This window comes from Spermophilus citellus (genome assembly GCF_964194105.1).
Source record: "Spermophilus citellus genome assembly, chromosome: 2".
In the NCBI taxonomy this organism is placed as follows: domain Eukaryota; kingdom Metazoa; phylum Chordata; class Mammalia; order Rodentia; family Sciuridae; genus Spermophilus; species Spermophilus citellus.
The window spans coordinates 2369767-2388311 of NC_138183.1; the positions used below are offsets into that span (position 1 = coordinate 2369767).

At 60.5% G+C, this 18545-nt stretch overlaps 1 long non-coding RNA gene across 1 annotated transcript; it reads left to right on the forward strand.

Moving 5' to 3' along the window:
• The first annotated feature begins 678 nt into the window (after positions 1-678).
• On the forward strand, positions 679-3662 carry LOC308631256. Its single transcript, XR_014018149.1, has 2 exons — positions 679-1171; positions 2813-3662. It is a non-coding gene; the product is annotated as an uncharacterized lncRNA (long non-coding RNA).
• The last annotated feature ends 14883 nt before the right edge of the window (positions 3663-18545 follow it).

Here is an 18545-nt window from a genome sequence, read left to right on the forward strand (position 1 = left end):
CAGGGAAGGAGCCCGGAAGACACTGGGGGGACCTGTCTGCTATCCACAGACGGCTCCCATGAGGGCTGTGCCCCTTCACGGTGGCAGGTCCAGAAACCCAGAGTCCTGTTTGCAGACTGGCTCAGCCTGTGGCCCTGAGAGGTGGGACCACAGATGGAGGGGTGCCCGCTCCCCACAGAGAACTGCAGGGGCAGCGTGGGACGGCAAGCAGGGTGCCCTGGCTGGGGGTCAGGGCTCCCTGGGGTTGGTGACTTTGGATAACCTGGGGACTCTGAGGCATAGGGGCCATCCCCACTTGTCTGAGAGACAGACACGGGCCGTGGTTGGGGTGTGGACAGCATTTCAGAACAAACAGGAAATCAGGACAATGAACCTCCTGCATGGGGTGGACACTGCCTGAGGGGCCCAGGAACCGAGGGCTCGTGACCGCGAAGGGTCAGGATCCCACAGCCAGGTGGTGTTGGCAGAGACTGCTGTGCTCATGTCCTGTGGCTGGGGGCCCTCACTGGCTGGCCATCACGAAGCATGGCCTCAAGTTCTTTAGCTTTCTCCCCTCAAGGGGCGTCTGCAAGGTCCCCCACATCAGGGCCCTGTTAGAGTCTGTAAACAAGTCAAGATGGCGCCTGGCCATGGCTTGACTAGCCAATAGGAGACGAGGAGGGGTGTGGTGAGCTATTTTGCTGTGCTGCCTTGTGTGGGCGTGAGCCTAATTCTTGGGCTGAGACCCAGTTCCTTGTTTTCAGCCACTCCCTAGAATGGAATGTATCAGTTGTCCAGCTCCTGGAACAAACTGTTTTCAAGAAGTGCTTGTTGTTTTGCACAAGCTGGAACTGGGTGTCTCTTGCCTTGTGTGCAAGTGCTGGGTCTATCATTCTATTGGCTGCTGCTGTGTTGCTATGCACTCTTTGTCCAATGGTGTACGAGCAGGGCTGCAGTTGAAGTATATAAGGGCTGGTTTTCTCGGGCTCGGGGTCTTTCCTCTCATCTATACCTAATGGATGCTCCCAATAAAGCGTGTTAAAGAAGAATCCTGTTGTTGTCGTCATTCCTGCTGGCGGGTAGACGCGACAAGTGGTGCCGAAATCCCGGGAATTGTCATCTGTCGGCTACGAGGGGACCCCCGATATTTTGCGGGAGGATTCAGAACTTTACACGCGGAGCGGTGGCGCCGGTAAGTAATCCCCTGATCCGGTGGCTCTGGCTTAGTATAGTGCTCTATCATGGGTCAATATCAGTCTGTTTTCCTGAAACCACTAAAAGGGGACAGGAGATTTTGGTGGAGCATCAGGATACTGGGTCAGAGTCAGAGGAATCTAAGCAAGAAAGACATGAAACAAAACAAAAAAGGGGATCTAATGCAAAGTTAAGTGAAAGTGCACTCAAGGAACAAAAGGACGTGACTCCAGCGTTAGGAGCACGCCCGAAACTCTATCCAGATTTATCTGCCGTAAAGTGAAGATAGTTGATTCAGATGAGTCTGAGTCGGAAGGTGAGTCAGAAGGCTTTACCCCAGAAGAACAAAGCTTAGAGAAAATGGTGGCTGAATATGAGCATGGCCGCTATGACGCGGCAATGGCCGCCGCCCTTCTTCCTCCCAAGCCTCCGGCGTATTCTGTAGCTAAACAACTGTTGCCACGTAAAGGGTCTCCACCCACTGCTCCAGGCGGAGCTTGTGGCTTTATAAAACGCAGTACTTGGAGGAAGCTGGAGGAGGAGGGGGCATATCCTGTTGGTGCATATCCTGTCTTTGAGGATGCACAGGGACAGAGATATTTTGAGCCCATTCCTTATAAATTAGTTAAAGACATAGCTGAATCTGTCAGGACTAATGGTGTCACAGCATCTTTTACAATTGCATTGCTTGAACGCTTATATCTTAATGCTATGGCACCAATGGATTGGTATCATTTAGCAAAGGCTTGTCTCTCCATGGGACAATATCTTGATTTTAAGGCATTATACTTGGATGCCGCTATACAACAGGCTCATGCGAATGCGGCTGATGGTCAACAAGCCTGGGATGTGGAGATGCTGACCGGGACAGGTCAGTGGGCCCAAAATCAAAATGTTTATCCATTAGTAGTATATCAACAAATTAATATTTTGGCCTTACGTGCCTGGAAGGCTCTCCCCAATAGAGGTGAAACAACAGGGATCTTACAAAAGTCGTACAGGGCCCAGCTGAGCCATTTTCAGATTTTGTCGCCCGAATGCTTCAAGCAGCTTCAAAAATTTTGGGGGATACGGAGCAGGCGATGCCCCTAGTGAAGCAGTTAGTGTATGAACAATGTGTTAATCATACTGACAATTCTACTATAGTTAATTGTACTGTAAAAGAGTGTTATTTAACCCAGTGTTGGAATACTTCCTTGTCATTGGCTTTGGTGGTAAAGGTTCCGACCTTTGTGCCCATGCCAGTTGAGGCCGATCCTAGTTCTTTTCCCCTGGTACAGTTGGTCAGGGAAAGGAGAGATTTCGGCATTACAGCTGCTATGGTTACAGCTATTGTGGTGTCTGCCGCAGCAGCTACCACTGCAGCCATAGCTATGGCCTCTCAGGTACAAACAGCTCAAGTCATTAATAGTGTAGTAGATCAAACAGCTAAAGCCTTAACTACGGTGGAAGAAATCAATAGACATCTTACTGCTGGTATCTACTTGCTTAATCAAAGAGTAGATATAATACAAGAACAAGTAGAGGAAGTTTACAAAATTACTCAGTTAGGATGTGTATCTCATTATAAGTATGTGTGTGTTACTCCTTTATATTACAATATGACTGCTTCCGTGGAACAGAGTAATAGATTGTCTAGATTTTTACAGGGAAACTGGACCCAGGAAGGAGAGCGACTCACTCAAGAACTGCTGTCTCAGATTGCCAACTTAAATGGAACACGCGTGGAACCTCTTTCTGTTGCAGACTTCGCCTCCTGGGCTTCTTCTATATTTTCCTACTTTAAAGAGTGGGTAGGGGTTGGGTTATTTAGTGCTATGCTTCTTTGTGGCCTTGTCTTATGCCTTTGGATGATTTGTCGTATGCGACGCACGCAGCAGAGTTATAGAGTCAAGGTAGTTCAGGCGCTTGCTGCACTGGAACCTGGGGCCTCCCCACAAATTTGGCTAGCCAGCTTGGCAAAATCCTAAAACCCCTGTTTTGATGTGGATGGCCTTTGCACACCAAGTGACCTTGTTGTCATTGCACCTTGGAAGGCTTCCATGTCTTAGGAAGACAGCCTTTGCACTCTGAAGGGTAAATGTTGCCCATTGCACTCAGAAAGGTGACTTCCTTGTTTGGCCTTTGAATGCCACCCTTGATCGGAGGGGTCATCATGAGGACACTTCCTGGATCGGGAGAATTTCAAATGGCTCGAACAAAACTAAAAAGGGGGAACTGTGGTGAGCTATTTTGCTGTGCTGCCTTGTGTGGGCGTGAGCCTAATTCTTGGGCTGAGACCCAGTTCCTTGTTTTCAGCCACTCCCTAGAATGGAATGTATCAATTGTCCAGCTCCTGGAACAAACTGTTTTCAAGAAGTGCTTGTTGTTTTGCACAAGCTGGAACTGGGTGTCTCTTGCCTTGTGTGCAAGTGCTGGGTCTATCATTCTATTGGCTGCTGCTGTGTTGCTATGCGCTCTTTGTCCAATGGTGTACGAGCAGGGCTGCAGTTGAAGTATATAAGGGATGGTTTTCTCGGGCTCGGGGTCTTTCCTCTCATCTATACCTAATGGATGCTCCCAATAAAGCGTGTTAAAGAAGAATCCTGTTGTTGTCGTCATTCCTGCTGGCGGGTAGACGCGACAGAGGGGTTGGTCCCAGGGCATAAGGACTGACCTCCTACCTCCCCATGCCCACCCTCGGAGCCAGCCGCTCCAGGGACAGGTGCAGGAGGAGAGTGGCCAGCCCCAGGGCCTCTGTGTTCCAGGGACTTCCTACCTGCCGAGGGCCACTGGGCTGGTCCCCCCACACACACTGCAGGTTCCTGAGCGGAACAGATGCTTGCAATTAACCTAAGTTTTTGGGGTGAATTGTAGGAAACCAGGGGTGCTGGGAGAGCCAGAGCTCCACGGTCACCTACCTGCAATGGAGCAGGTCTGGAGTGGCTCTGGTCGGGTGGAGGAGGACCACAGGGAAGTGCCCCCGACCCTGCTTGGGCTGGGGCTTCCAGATCAGGAGGGCTCTGGGCTGGGAGAGCCGTGAGGCTACCTGGCCCACCACCTGGGCAGGAATCCCCTCCACGCCGAGTGGCAGGAGTCTGAGCAGGGCTTGGTGCCATCTGCACGTCCCCGTGAGGTGCTCCCCCTGGCCGGGCTCTGTGGGGAGCACGGAGAGCTTCTCTGCTGTCGGGTGATCTAATCCCCAGCTTCCACCCTCCGTCCTGGGCAGCAGGCCTGTCGCTCACCCACAGGTGGCCCACAAGGCCAAGCCCTGCAAGGGCTGGGCTGGGATTTGAACCTGTGTCCACCTCAGCCCCAAGCTGTGCCACCTGCGTTCTCCCTTCTTCTCTGCAGGACAGCACGAGATAGGTGAGGCTGCTGCTGTCCTGTGGTCCTTGCTCCAGGACACGCGGCCTTGTCCCGGCAGCTCTGGCCACTTCTGTTCCCCCACCCCTCCTCCAGGGTCCTCCCTCCTGCTGCACGTCTCTTGGTGTCACAGACACACACCTCCAAGTCACTCTGGCAAAGTTGCTACCTAGTGCCCTAGGCAACACCTCCCGAGTCACAGGGAGTAACACGGCCGCAACGCACGCACTGTCGTGAATACACACACACACACACACACACACACACACGTGCGTTCACACACATGGATGGATGCACCTATACTGTCCCCAGGCTCACGTGCAAGCACGTGCACACAGTGAAATGGACACACAGCACAGGACCACGACACACCCACGCGCACATGCAGAGCACCTCCACTCCCCATGGGAAGAGGCTGCAGTGGTTTCCCCATCTCTGCAGACCTCCCCGGGGGGCCCCTCTTAGGGTTTGGGTATGAAGGGTCCCCCAAAGCTCATGTGTCGCCAACAGGCCCTCCAGGGTAGCAATGTTCAGAGGTAGAGGACTCAACATGAGAGCTGCATCCTGCTGTGGGCTGTACGCGTGATGGTCAGCGACTGGAACGCAGCTCTGGGACGGGTAGTACCTGTGGGCAGGTGGGCGTGGCGGAGCAGGCAGGTCACAGCCTGTCACCCTCCTGAGCAGCACCGTCCATCAGCACTTGAACAAGCCCCTGAGGCCTGGGTGTCTGGGGCCCTCCCCTCCCTGGTCTGGGTGTGCTCTGGCCGCTGTGAGTTGGCCCCGGGCGGGCGCCTCCTATGCCACACATCATCTGGTGGTGGTTCTGGAGGCTGGGGTCTAGGACGGGGTGGGAGTCGGGGGTGGGGCTTTGTGGCTCACAGAGGGTGCTGACGGCGGAGGAGAAGGGAGCTCTCTGGGGCCCTCTGTAAGGCGCCAGTCCCCCCAGGGCACCGCCTGGCCCCAGGCCCAGCCACCCCCGGGCCTCCAGTTGCATAGGGGATCGGGTCTCCACACTGAACTGGGGGCTTCGGGCTCTTGCAGCCCAGCTTGCTCACCCCTGGGCAGGTCCTCGAGGTCAGGGCCTCGGTCTGGCTAGCTCAGGGCCAGGCTCTGGCTTGGCACCCTGTAAAGAGTGACCGCCGAGCTGCAGGGGACTCTGAAGCCAAAGGTGCCTGGAGCAGGGGCTGCCTGGGCTGAGGCTGTGCCCGGCAGGGTGGGAAGGGGACCGTGCCCTGGGGAGGGTCCAGGTGTGGGACCAGCCCCTGGGCCGCATCCCCTCCCCTCCAGGCAGAGGGGCCTCGCCAGGAACATCCCAGGTACCAACCAGGTGGGTTAGGACTCTTGAAATTTTGATAAAAATAGTAAAACCCCTGAAATACCTCATCTCTGATGGCTGCTCTCCGGGCAGCTGTGGACACACTGGGCTGTGGAGCACCGGGCCTCCTCTGGACCAGCTGTCAGGAGCTGATGGATTGGAATGAAGGACGGCAGAGAGGGGCTGCGGGGGGGGGGGCGGTCCTCCTGACGGGCATCCCGAGGGGTCCCCGACTGCTCCCAGACAGGACCCCTGATAGAGTGGGTTCCAGCCCTGCTCGGACCCTCCCGAGTCTCTCGTCCCTGGGCAGATGGTGGCTCTTCAGGCTGCCTTTAATAGCCCAGAAATTAAATTAGCAGAAAGCGGAGACTCCGTGATATTAAAAGTCATCCGTGGCTTCAGGGATCGGGGACATTCCATCCACAGAGGCAATCTTACAGGAAAAAGAGTCAGAAATGGGCTCTTGCTGTACAATGAAATCGCCTGTCACAGCCCTTGGGGCCCAGCACAGGGGACAGTCCTGGTGCACCACCTTGCCTGCCTGGTGAGTCCAGAGGGCTTGTGTGGTTTGCCTGCTGGTGGGCGAGGGGAGCCCTGCGGCCCCTCCTCGCAGCCACGCCATGGGGCATGTATAGGTGCTCCTCTGGGCACCACCAATATCCCCAGCAGAGAGCCGGGCAGGGGCGGGGTGGCTCTGGTTCTACAGACTGTGACTTGCCCCATGTTACAAGCAGGGAGGGACACACTCTGGACCAAGTCAGTGTCCCCTGAAACTCATAACCAAGCCTCTCCCAGGCACGGATCCAGCATGGGAGCATAGCGCTGAGCCCAGGCCAGGCTGGACCACGGGGCCAGGACCACGTGGAGCCAGGGCTTCCCCGGCCAAAAGCCAAGCTCAGTTTCCAACGGTGGCAACCGCGGTCCCGGGCCTCTCTGCATCGTACGCCGGACATGGTGACCTCCAACAGCTCTCCTAGGCCACCACGGAGTCTTCCAGGTCTGTCACACTGACGCCACATGCCGTGCTGGACAAAGCACATCCGCGACGTCCTCTTGGGCACCCAGGACTACTTGTTTTGTTGTTGTTTTACATTTTTGCAGTGCTGGGGACGGAACCCAGGGCCTCACGTGTGCCAGGCAGGCCCCACCCCTGAGCCCCTCGGCAGCCCGTTTCACCCAAGGGCATTTGGACCACACCAAGGCCCCAGACCAGCTCCCCCCCGACGGACAGTCCAGAGCACTTCAACTGTGCAGCCTGCTGGTGTCCCCAGGGAGACCGCCGTGCCTCCAGGGTGGCCTGGACATTGCCACCTGCGTGGTGGGCTCAGTCTGAACTTAAGAACAGAAGGTGTGTTCCACATATAACACATGTCACCAAGCTGGCATCCCTGTAGGTGGCTTCTGCCACCACGGAGGCCTTCCGGTTCTGGCCACCTCACGAGCATGGGCTTTCCTACTGACCCTAGGGGCTCCTAACCCGTTCATCTTTAAAACCAGGCCAGACCCTCCCTCCTGGGCTCTCTGAGACCCAGTAAGTCACCTCCACACACCACGAACGAGAGACGGAGGGACTGCTGTGATCGGGAGGCTGTGTCCCTGAAGGCCCAGTGTGACGGTGTGGCCCCAGCAAGGTGGCCCTGGGAGATGGTGGACCCTGAGGGGCTGGGGCTGCTGGGGGATCTTTAGGTTTGGGGGTGCCCTCAAAGGGGGCTGTGGGACCCCAGCCTCCTCTTCTTCCTCTTTTGCTTCCTGGCCATGGTGCCCGCAGGGTGGCTCTGCTGCCACACAGACGTGCCCCCCAGGCCCCCAAGCCACAGGTCAGTTGATCGGGGACTTGACCTTCCCAACTGGGAGCCAAGACAGACCTTGTTCTTTGTAAGGGGCTGAGTCGGGTGTGTGTTGTAGACAGAAGGCGTTCCTCTGCGGAAGGGTCACCATAGGCCAGGGTCTCCCTGCCGGTGCCCTTGGGAAGGCCTCTCACCCCTCCCTCGCAGACACAGACGCTGCCTGACCCCTGCTGGCCTCACCTCCGGCTCCCACTCTCCGGGCACTGACGCCCAGACGGCCCCCTTCCACCTCAGCCAGGACCCTCTCAGCACAATGGGGGTGGGCCTGGGAAGACAGGCCTCCAGCTCCGATGGCACTGCGTGGTGTCCAGGCTGGACCAGAGGTGCAGAGGGACAGTTGGCTCAGACTGGCACCTGAGCCTGATTTCTCCCAGATCGACCCAAAGGCTGTGGCTTCTCCCCGGCACCCCCCACAGCGCAGCAGGCGGAGCGCGAGGCTCAGGCCAGCTCCTGCCCACTCTGTGACCCCGTGGGGACGGGCTCATCCCAGGGGAGGGCCCCACCACTCCCGAGGGGCGAAGAAGTCAGGGACCCACTGCCTCCCTGCGTGGAGCCGGCCCACACTCCTCGTCCAGGAGCACACACCCGCCACACATTCACCATGGTCACGGTCACTTGGCAGCCAGGTGACAGGTCACTCCTGGCCAGCAGTACAAGCCGTGCGTCCTCCCCTCACCGCGCTGCCCGGAGCCCTGGAGAGCCTCCTGGGCTGGCTCCTGCACCAGGCAGGGGAGCACGTGGCTCAGGGTGGAGACTGAGCCTCCCGCAGGCAGATATGGGCCGTGGTCCAGCTGCATGGTGGGGCTGCAGCGTAGCTCCCGTCACCCGCCGTGAAGCGGGAGTGAAGTGCTCCCAGGTCACAGGACCGTTTTGTGCGTGAATTGTGGGAGCAAAGTGCTTTGGAGCTGGGGATCCACTGAACTCAACAGAGAGGATCCAAAACAGCTAGGAGTCTTGGTCTCTGAGAAACCCACACCCCAGCGACACCAGCTCTTCTCACGGCACTGCGATGGCGGGTCCCAGGCACCGTGCAGTTGGTCACTGTACCTGCTTCTTCATGCTTGTCTTGGCTCCGCCTCCATCCTTGGCTGGCAGCCCTCAGGGTCACAACATGGTTGCTGGGAACCACCCCTTGGCCTCACGTCTCCTCCTTCTAAGCTAAGAAGTATAAGCCCATCACTCTTGCCATGGTTAATGTTGAGCTCTGAGGTTCATTCTGAATCAAGTGGGGTGTGTCATGCCAGCTCACGCCCCTGGGCACACCCCAGTCCTTGTTGTCTCGTGGTGGGAGTGGACACACGACCCTGGATAATCGCGCACTTGGATCACTCCCCACCCCTTCCCCTGCGATTCTTGAGGCAGACCTCGGCCACCACTCACAAGCTACTTAGAAGTCCTCCCTGGCTCCGACCTCAGGGCCCATCTACCCCAGCCTCTCCTTGCCCTCCCTCCCTGCCTGGAGAGGTGAGCACGTGGCGTAAACCTGCCCGGACACCAGGAGCCCGGCACCCATCCAGGCTGCGGCCTTAGGATCCCAGGCCCAGGAGCCCTCCTCCTCCTGGCCTTTTCCACGCCCGGGGACATGCGTCTGCCTTTGTTCTTGGGTGTCCACAATGATGAGAGAGACCCTCAGTCACGAGAGTCCTTCGCCCCCAAACTCACGTGGACTGACGGCTGTGTGGGTGACGGTGGTTATGTGCTGAGCATAGCCCCCCACCTTCTTCCAGTCCGAATTGACCAGGAGGTGAAATTAGACTCCCTGAAATGACCAGACGGGGACACTGAGTAACCCGGTCCTCGCCCACAGCTTGTGTTCTGTGTCTGCGGTGGCCGGGAGGGGCTCCGCCATCTCTGGGAGACACCCATCCTCTGGGGCAGCCCTGCACCCTCTCGCAGGAGGAGCGATGGATGGGTGCCGGGCTCCTGGTGTCCCCGGGCAGTGCCAGGTCCCCCTCGCCTCTGTAGTTTAGGAGTCTGTTCTTCCTCCACTGCGTCCCCCTGGGCAGCCACAGAGCCTCCCCGTCCAGCCAGGCAAACAGCCCACCAGTGTGCAGGTGGCTGGGCAGAGGTTCATGGACACATCATGACAGATGCAACCCGCTGCAGCGGGACTGGCCGGGAGGATCCCACCTACCTGTGGGCCTGATGCCCCTTGTCCCTCTGCTGATGTGGAGTGGTCAGCCACCCCCCAGGACACTGCAGGGATGCGACATTGCCGCCCCTCTCCAGAGCCCCTGGTCCTGGTCGGTCAGGGGTTAGGAAGGAGAGGCCATGGCCGGGGCTCCTGGGAGGACTTCCCCAGGTCCCCCCAGCCCCACCACGTGTGGTCCTCTAGTGGGACTGACAGGGGCTTCGACGAATCTTCTCCTCGTGGGTGGCACCCCGTCCAGTGTAAGTCCCCGGTCACTCTCCCCTGGGCTGCTCTGACTGCGGGAGGTGAGGGAGGACCCATATCCCCGCGCCCCCCAGCGAGGGCCTCCCCTCAGCCCACGGTGTGTTCCCAGAAGCCTGGTCCCTTCAGCACCAGCCAGGCTCATGGTGACACTCCTAACAGCCCGGCAGCAGCCCCAGCAACAGCTGATTAGCATGTTAGAGAGGTTCCGCTGGTCACAGCTGTTAACCCTCTTGTACCGTCCACCCAGGCGGGTGGGCAGGGATCAAGTGCCCGTGGAGCGGGGATGGGCTCGTGATGGGGTGCGTGACGGGTGCAGGCTTGGCCTGAGCTTGGTGGACCACCCTCCTAGAGCCCATGGACACGCGGGAAGCCTCTCTGAGGACACCCTGCCTGGCCAGGTCTCGCTGGGGTTGGTGGGAAGATGGACAGGATAGAGGGACGCCACCCAGGACACTGCCTCCCTCCAGAAAACCAGCTGCTGAGAACCCGTGCATCCCCCTGGGGCGGCGCTGGGCCAGCGGTGGGCACGGGAACCTGAGAACCCGCGAGCCGTGCCAGCTCTGCAGGGCACCTGTGGCGAGGGCAGGACTCAGGGTGCAGCCCGCCTCTGCTCATCTGCACAGTGGCTGTCGGGGACCAGCGCACCCTGAGCCAGGGCCCCAGGAGCCACGCAGAGCTGAGAGGGAGGCGGGGCCTCGGGTGCCCTCGGGTCCCCTTGGGGAGGTGGCAGTGGGGACGTTGGTGAGCAGGAGTGTGGCAGCCCACGCTGTCCCCAGCGGCTCCTCCAGCCAGGGGCCCAGAACCCAGCAACGGAGGCTCGGAGCAGCAGCTCCTGCGCAGGCCTCGGAGGTCGGCCTGTGTGTGGCCATCCCGCCCCCGACCAGTGGCCGCGGGGTGGAAGGGGAGGCTGGTCTGCAAGGTCCCTGCGGCCACTCGCTGTCCTGGAGGTTGGGGCAGGAGCAGTGCTTCTGGGAGCAGATTCAAACCAGAACACGAGAGGCCTCTGAAGCCCCAAGGGCCACACAGATTGTCCTGGCCCCAGCTGGGGTCCAGCCCTTGGTCACCTCATCGACCCGGGCCCCTCCCTCTCTTCCTTCCTCTGCCTTCCATCTCCTGGGGCCACCCACTAATCATACACTCAACTCCACGCTGCGATTCCACCCCCGGAGGAAAGACCAGCGTGACAGGGTGCTCGGGGGCCTCTGTGGAGTGGACCCAGCCCAGCTAACGGGTCCCAGGCGGAGGGAGCAGTGTGTGCAAAGGCCCTGAGGCAGAGCCAGCTGGGTAGGGTGGGCAGCTTGGTCCATCTTCTCTGCAGGGAGGGGCAGCTTGGTCCATCTTCCATGGGAGCAGGGATCAAGCCTATCTTGTCCCTGGGACTTGGGGCAGGGACAAATAAATCCTGCAGAAATGAGCAGGTCCTTCCTGTCTCCTGGCAGGGGTCCATTAGGGTGGGCATGGGAAATGAGCGACCCTCTTAACCCTGTCAAGGCTCGACCGGCTACACTGACCTGCTGGGCTGAGCCCCCAGAGGCCCTGCGGAAGAGGCCCAAGGCTAGCCCTGGAAGGGGGAAGTCCCTGTGGCTGTGCCGGCAGGCAGACACCCAGCCGGTGTCCTTCCTCCTGACTCTGCTACCTTCCAGCCAGGCCTCTGACAACCTTGCCCACGATCAGGTGACCAGGGCGGCCGGTGCACTGGCTCCTGGTGCCACTCCCCAAGGACGATGTCCACGGGGCCTCTTGAGGCTGCGCCTGGCACTGGTGGGCTCTCACGTTCCCGTGGCCAAGCTTAGCGCCTAGGACAGGCAGAAGTGGCTTCTCCAAGGTGGGAGGACGTGGAAGGGGAGGGTTGGCGGGTCCCACCACCTCCAGGCGTCGAGGACACAGCTGAGCAGTGGCTGGTCACCTGGAGCCAGAGCTGGGTCCTCAACAGGCCTCCTGTCACCTTCCCCTCGGCCTGCTCTTCCCACGGTCCCCTACCCTCAGTGCCAGTTGCCCCGGCCACCCCCAGCCAGGGAGGAGGGGAGCCAGGGAGGAGGGGAGCGTGGGCCAGGTCGAGGTGGCCAGGCCGCCTCTGCACACAGCCAGCGAGGAAGGCTCGGTGCCCACAGCTGCCTTGGTGCCCAGCGGCAGCGGCTGAACCGTCACCCTTGAGCAGTGCAGGCTGCCCGGCTCCACACGATCCGTCTCCACCAGGTGCTGGTCCGTCTCCTCCTCCTCCTAGACTCCTGGAGGCTGTGGCACGTCCCTGCCTGAGGAAAGACCACGGAGCCATGTAGACAGGCCTGGCCCGCAGACGGACGCCCAGCCGGTGACCTTCAGCAGGAGCCGCAGACCTGCAGGCAAAGACAGAGGCAGCCGAAAACCGGCCAGGTCCCTGCCCGGCCACCGGGCTCCCGGCCACCAGGCTCCTGGCCACCAGGCTCCCGGGTCTTCCTGCTCCCACGGGCTGGTTTCCCGGAGCTAATCTGCAGCCCCCTGGGCAACACTGGCCTCCCATCACACACCGCAGAGGACCTGAGGGGACGAGTGGCCACCACACTGGTGTTTCTCTCCATCCACCCGGGCTCGCAGCCTTGAGTGCCACAGGCCAGGCCAAGGTGAGCTCAGCAGGTGCTGGTGTGCGCGAGGCACAGTCTGGATGGGCCCTTGGGCCCCCTCGCCTGCTCCCCACCCCTGGGCACTGGGCCCAGCGTCCTCCATGGCAACCTGTGACCTGACCCCACCACGTGGCAGACACCCCTGGACTTTCCCAGACCCACCATGGAGAAGCAGGTCATCTGCCTGGCCCCAGGCTCCCCCAGGTCCTCCCGCTCTCCAGCAGGGGGCGCTGCACCTGACCTGCTCAGCATCAGAGGGCCCTCAGGGCACTCCAGGGTCCCTGTCACCCCAGAGGAAGTCAGAGTTGGCACAGCTGCGGCATGGGACCTGTGTGCCCTGGGAGAAGGTCCACGGGGCAGGTCAGGGGCTGTGAAGTGGGAGCAGTCCACATTTCTTTTGAAACTTCTAGTGGACAATTTCATCGCAGCCCACGCAGCCGTCTTCTAAGTAACATCACACAGACGTCCCTGGGCCCATGACAGGGCTGTCCGTGTCCTACCCTGCGCTGAAGCTCTCTAAGTTGAAAACACACCCTCCTCCACTAGTCCTGCCTGCAGGACATGGGGGAGTCCCTGCGCAGGGCTGCCTGGGACCTGCAGCCACCACCGCTGTCCAGCACGGTCAGCGGGCACAGCACTGTCTGGGGAAGGTCAAAACTCAGAATCAGAAGTGTGGCTTCTGCTAAAGGTATGCGGCTTCCAGACCATCCTCAGGTCCAGAACTCCTAAGGTGGATCAGGGCAGTCAGTGCTGGCCCCCCACAGCCCTGTAAGGCTTCGTCCCCCGTACCCCTTTCCCTGCGTTTCCGTGTGATGCAAACCCAACTCGGTGCCATGATGCATTTGCTATGGGCAGAGGCTGCATTGAGGAGGCAGCGAGGACCCGGCTGTCCATCCCCTGGCTCCAGCAGTGGGCAGCGCAGCCCCGATCTCCATTCAGCCTCCTCCTTATGCCTGCGGAGTCTTCTGGACCATTTCTTGGCCACATTTTCCTGATTCTGTGCCCTTCTCCCGAAACCTCCTTTGCCTGCTCTGGACAGCAGGATGTCGGCTGTCCCTTTCGGTGTTTTACAGCGGTCCCTGCGTGCCCTCCTGGCTGGCCTGAGCTTTGACGAGGGCTCGGAGTCTCTCACTTTGTCCCTCTGAACATCCCTGGCTGCTGTGACTTTGTGGCACCGGCTTTCTTCCGTTCGGCCTCGCGTGATGGGTTCTCTGTGAGCCTCGTTAAGGCTGGCTGAGGCTTCAGGTCTTGGGTTCACACCCTGGTCAGACGTCCACTTTCAGCTGTGATTCCTTTGAATATTTCCCTCCTCCCCAGAGGCCCCTCCCCCAGTGGTGCTTGGTGGCCTTATCTCATCTCTGGGTCACAGACGTCTCCCCCCCCCCAGTCTTTTTCTTGTCCTGCTTCACTCCGGGTGGTCTCTTCACATGGTGCCCAGGTCTCCTGGTCTTCCTCCTGCGACGACCCCACAGTGTGTCCCTGTCCTTCATTTCTGGTCCCCACATGGTTTCACGACCTCAGCATTGTGAGCAGGAGCCTGGGGGGCCCCTTGACGAGGTGCTTTCGAGGCCTTCTGCCCATGGGGCCCCCCCGAGACGTCCTGCGTCTGCCCCTGGGGGCTGGTCTTTCTCTGGTCAGGGACCCCGTTTCCTCCCTCTCTGTCGCCTGGTGATCTTTGATGGATGCTGCAATCGTGGGTGCGTTTCGTCCCCTCGGAGTGTTGGGCTCTGTTGGGATTCTCATTTGGTCACTTGGGGCCCATCCCTCCCTGCTCCAAGCACCTTCAGGGTGGACTTAGAGTCTGGCCCTGGAGAACTGCCCTGCTGGGCTCGGCCTGATGCCGCCTGCCCCAGCTGCCTCCTCCTGCCAGACCTGGAGAGCCCTGAGCATGGTGCGGTCTGCTGCCCAGTGGCCCTTCTGGTCTCCTGTGCAGCTCAATGCCACACGGGTGCAGACCGGTCTTCAGCAGGACTCGAGGACCCTGCTGCAGGTCCCTGAGCCCCACTGGGCAGCTCCCTCATCTCCAGTACCAGGTGCCTGGCCATCTGCCCTCCAGACTCAGGATTCCCAACTTCTCGGTCCTCTGCATCACTGGCCTCTGCCCCGAGCCAAGAGCCGCCCATCGGGGTGCACCTGTTTCCCTTCTGAGGGGCACGCAGCTCGGCACTGCAGGTGGTCCCGTCTGGGGACAGCTGCTTCTTACTTGTTGCTCAGTTCATTCCAGGAGGGTCGTCCCAGCCCTTAGCCCTCCTGGGCAGACGCGGGAATCGTGGACTGCCACCCTGGAGCTCAGCCTTGCCGTTTACTAATGCTGGGGTTTGGCTACTCTGTCTCCAAGCCCCGTTTTCCTTGTCTGCAAAACAGCAAAGGTAATGGCACCTTCCTGATGCCCGGGTAGCTCCTAGCCCAGGACCCGGCCACAGGGAGGCCCAACGGAAGGTGGCCACTGACTGGACACACCTGGTGGTGGTGAGGGGGGTGTTTGCCTTTCTCACTAGACTGTCTGCTGCCCTGCCCGCTCCTGGGTGGAGCGCGTCACAGATGGGCTCCAATCATCACTCTGAACCTGGATGAGTCACCACGGTCCGACCTGAGTGACACACAGCTGGGACTGCCCGATCCCCACTGCACCGGGACCCTCGCCTTTGCTCCCCAGCCTTGCCCACAGGTACATGGGGCTCCCGGTCCTAGTGGACCCCAGTAGATGGTGATAACTGGCCACCCAGAGATTAGCTGGACGGGGCACCTGAGTTGTGTGTTCAAGCCCCGCAAGTCCTTGGGGACTTGTTGTGTCCTTCTCCTGTGTCCTTGGACAGTACCCTTTCTGCGTCTCCATTTCCCTGTCTTAAAACAGAGGGGTTTGGACCAATGGCCTCAGTTGCCCTCACACTGTCAGAAGCAGAGAGCTCTTTTCCTACGTCCTGGTCCAAGGCAGAGGACAGCACTGCTCCGGGCGAGGCAGATGGCTTGGGGGATCCCGAGACACAGGGAGCGGCCGCAGTGGGTGACCGCTGAGGCCCTTCCAGGCACAATGGTCGTCCTACGACCTTCCCAAGGACACAGCTCCAGGCAAGCGCCTCGGTGTCAGCTTTCAGGTCGACTGCCGTGTTTTCCACTCACTCATCCACTCACCAAAGCATCTGATAGGCACCTACTGTGTACCAGGCCCTTGGTTAGACATGGACACAGCTTACAACGTCACGTTGAGCCTTCCCAGTCACGGAGGTCAAGGACCCTGTCCTCAACCCCCTGGTCACACAGATTGGGAAGCAAGCCCGGAAAGGAGGGGAGGCTCCCAAGGGCGGACCAGGGGTTTGCAGTGGACTGGGGCCTGGATCCACTGCCTGGCCTGCCCAGCGAGGAGGCTGGCCTTTGGGGTGAACTTGTCTCGCCTGGGGGGTCTGACTCAGCCCGGGCTGGACCGTCTGTGCTCCTGCATCGGGATCCCTGCGCCTGGCGGTTTACAAAGTACAGAAGGTTTCTTCTCCCGGTTCTGGAGGCCGAGACGTCCAAGGTCGAGGACCAGCAGGTTCCGGGCAGTGAGCGCTGCTCCTCTGTAGAGAAGGTCATGCACCCTCTTTGTCCTCCCGTGGCAGAGGGCAGAGGGCAGAGGGCAGAGGGGGAGGGATCCCCTAATGTAAGGGCTTTAGTCCTTCATGAGTATGGGGCCCTGGTGACCTAGACCCTGCCAACAACCCACTGCTGCCCTGCAGATCAAGTCTCCGGCACAGGACACCGGGGGCCACACTCAGGCCAGGGCCACGCTTAGGGTGGCGCCACGGCCTCCCCTTTGTGTACAAGTGGCCTTACCCATCCGGCACTCCAGTGGTCAGCCCCAGGAGCCGTCTCTGGCATGTGAGCCCTGTGCTGTTCTACCCACGTCCTCCTCCAAAGGCTGAGGGACAGAGGGTCAGTGGGCATGTGGCTGGGCACGCGCATGTGCTCTGTAGATGTAGTCACTGCCTTCGTGACTCGGTTCCCTGCAGCGCGACACAGGAAGGGGACGGGCGCGTGCAGGCAGCAGATGCTCCAGGTCTCATCTACTCTAACTCCCAGCAGCTTGGCAAGTGCGGGCGCCTCGGCCAAGGCTCCCCGGCTCCGCCTCATCCCTGCCCACTCCACCCCGCCCTCCAGAACATTCCTGCAGCTCTGACGCCCGCACTGACCCTCCAGCCTTCCTCACATGCCAAGCGCCAGAGGGTGGCCGGGGGGGTCTCTGCCAGGGAAGGCGAGTGGCACAGATGCTGCCCACACCCTCCTGTGGTGGCCAGGCTGCTGCCCAGTCACCCTGCCTCTCATGGTCCTGGACTTGGTGCTGGGCTGTGGCAGGGCCCATTCCCTGGCCGCAGCCGGCTCCTCTGATGGGAGAGTCAGGAGCTCAGCTGGGGTTAGAACAAGCCCCCAGAAGCCTGGGGTCCGAGACGTTCAGAGCCCACTGAGCCCAGCCAGGTTCCGCCCCAGGAGCCAGCGGCTGCAGGGTGCCCCCTCTGGGCCTCCACAGAAGACCCAAGTCCCCCTGCTCTGGGAGGGTCCGTGTCTGGGGCACGGTCCTGGGCAGGAGAGGCCAGCCCTGGGGACGGAGCCCTTCCTCCCTGGCTCCGAATCCCCTGGTGAATGAGCAGAGCCCCAGAAGGTCCCCTTCACGGAAACCTCCGCCCACCACTGCCCTGGCACCTGCAGCCTGCGGCGGGGACAACCGAGGACGCTGCCTCTCACCCCCCCCCCCCCAGGCTCCCCCGTCACTCAGAGCACGGGCAGTGTGTCCTCTGAAGCCAGCCCAGGCCAGTCCCAGGGCCAGGAGAAAGCGCTGCAGCCAGCAGCCAGGTCCTGGCCCGCGTCCCCTCTGCCTCTCCCCAGCCTGGCCCCCAGCTGTGTTCCCGACCTGCCGGAAACTCCCGCGAATCACAATTCTAATTAAGTTTTCTTTTCTGCGAGACCCTGGGTGATTTTTTCTTCTTCTGTTTTTTTTCATGTTTGCATTTTCCAATTACCACCTTGGAACTAAAAAATAGAATTGCTAATGGGATATTGCAGCGTGAGGGCAGGGCTGGGCCCCGCTCCCCCAGCGCCCGCAGGCTCCCATCCTGCTCTGCCACCAGCACGCCAGCCTGGGGAGGCTGAGCCCCATGTCCTCTCTGTGCAGGGGGAGGGGGGTCCATGGCCTCCGGGCTGCATGTGGATCGCACAGAGGGCTAGCCCGACCCCTGCCCACCAGCAGCGGCCACCCGGCGGTCACCATGAAGCAGCTCCTTAGAAAGACAGAGGATGGGCAGAGACGGGGGATGGGAAGGAGGGAGGAGGGAGACCCGTCCCTCCCTTGGTCACTCTGGAGGAGGGGCTGGGTGACCCTGAGCCTCTGCAGGGGGGTGGTCAGCAGAGGCAGCAGCAGCCTGATGGGCAGATCAGGGCCGCTGTAGCGCTGGCTCCGTCACTGCTCTGGCCCCCGCTGCTCTGGCCGTGAGGAGAAGGGGAGCTTAGCCCGGCCTCCTTAGCAGCACGCGCTTGGGACGAGGTCATCCAGAAGAGCCAAGCCCGAATGAGCTGGGGTCCCGACCCCTGTCTCTGCAACATCTCGGTCACCAAGAGCGACACACCCAGGGTGGTTGGCAGTGGCCGACAGTGGCCTCCTCCCTCCTGGGCTCCCCTGTCTGAGCAGCTGGGGCCGTGGAAGTGGGGGCGGCTGGGACAGCCCCTCTGGTCCGTGGGCAGCCCTGCTGGGCTCTGTGCTTCTTCCCACCTGGCCACACAGGCCACAGCCACTTGTCCAGAGGACAAGTCCAGGGGAACCCAGGCCCAGCCAGTGTGGTCCAGCCTCCTAGTAGGTGGGCACCTGGGGGGGGGCGGCTCTCAGCTGAGCTCTCAGCCCCCCC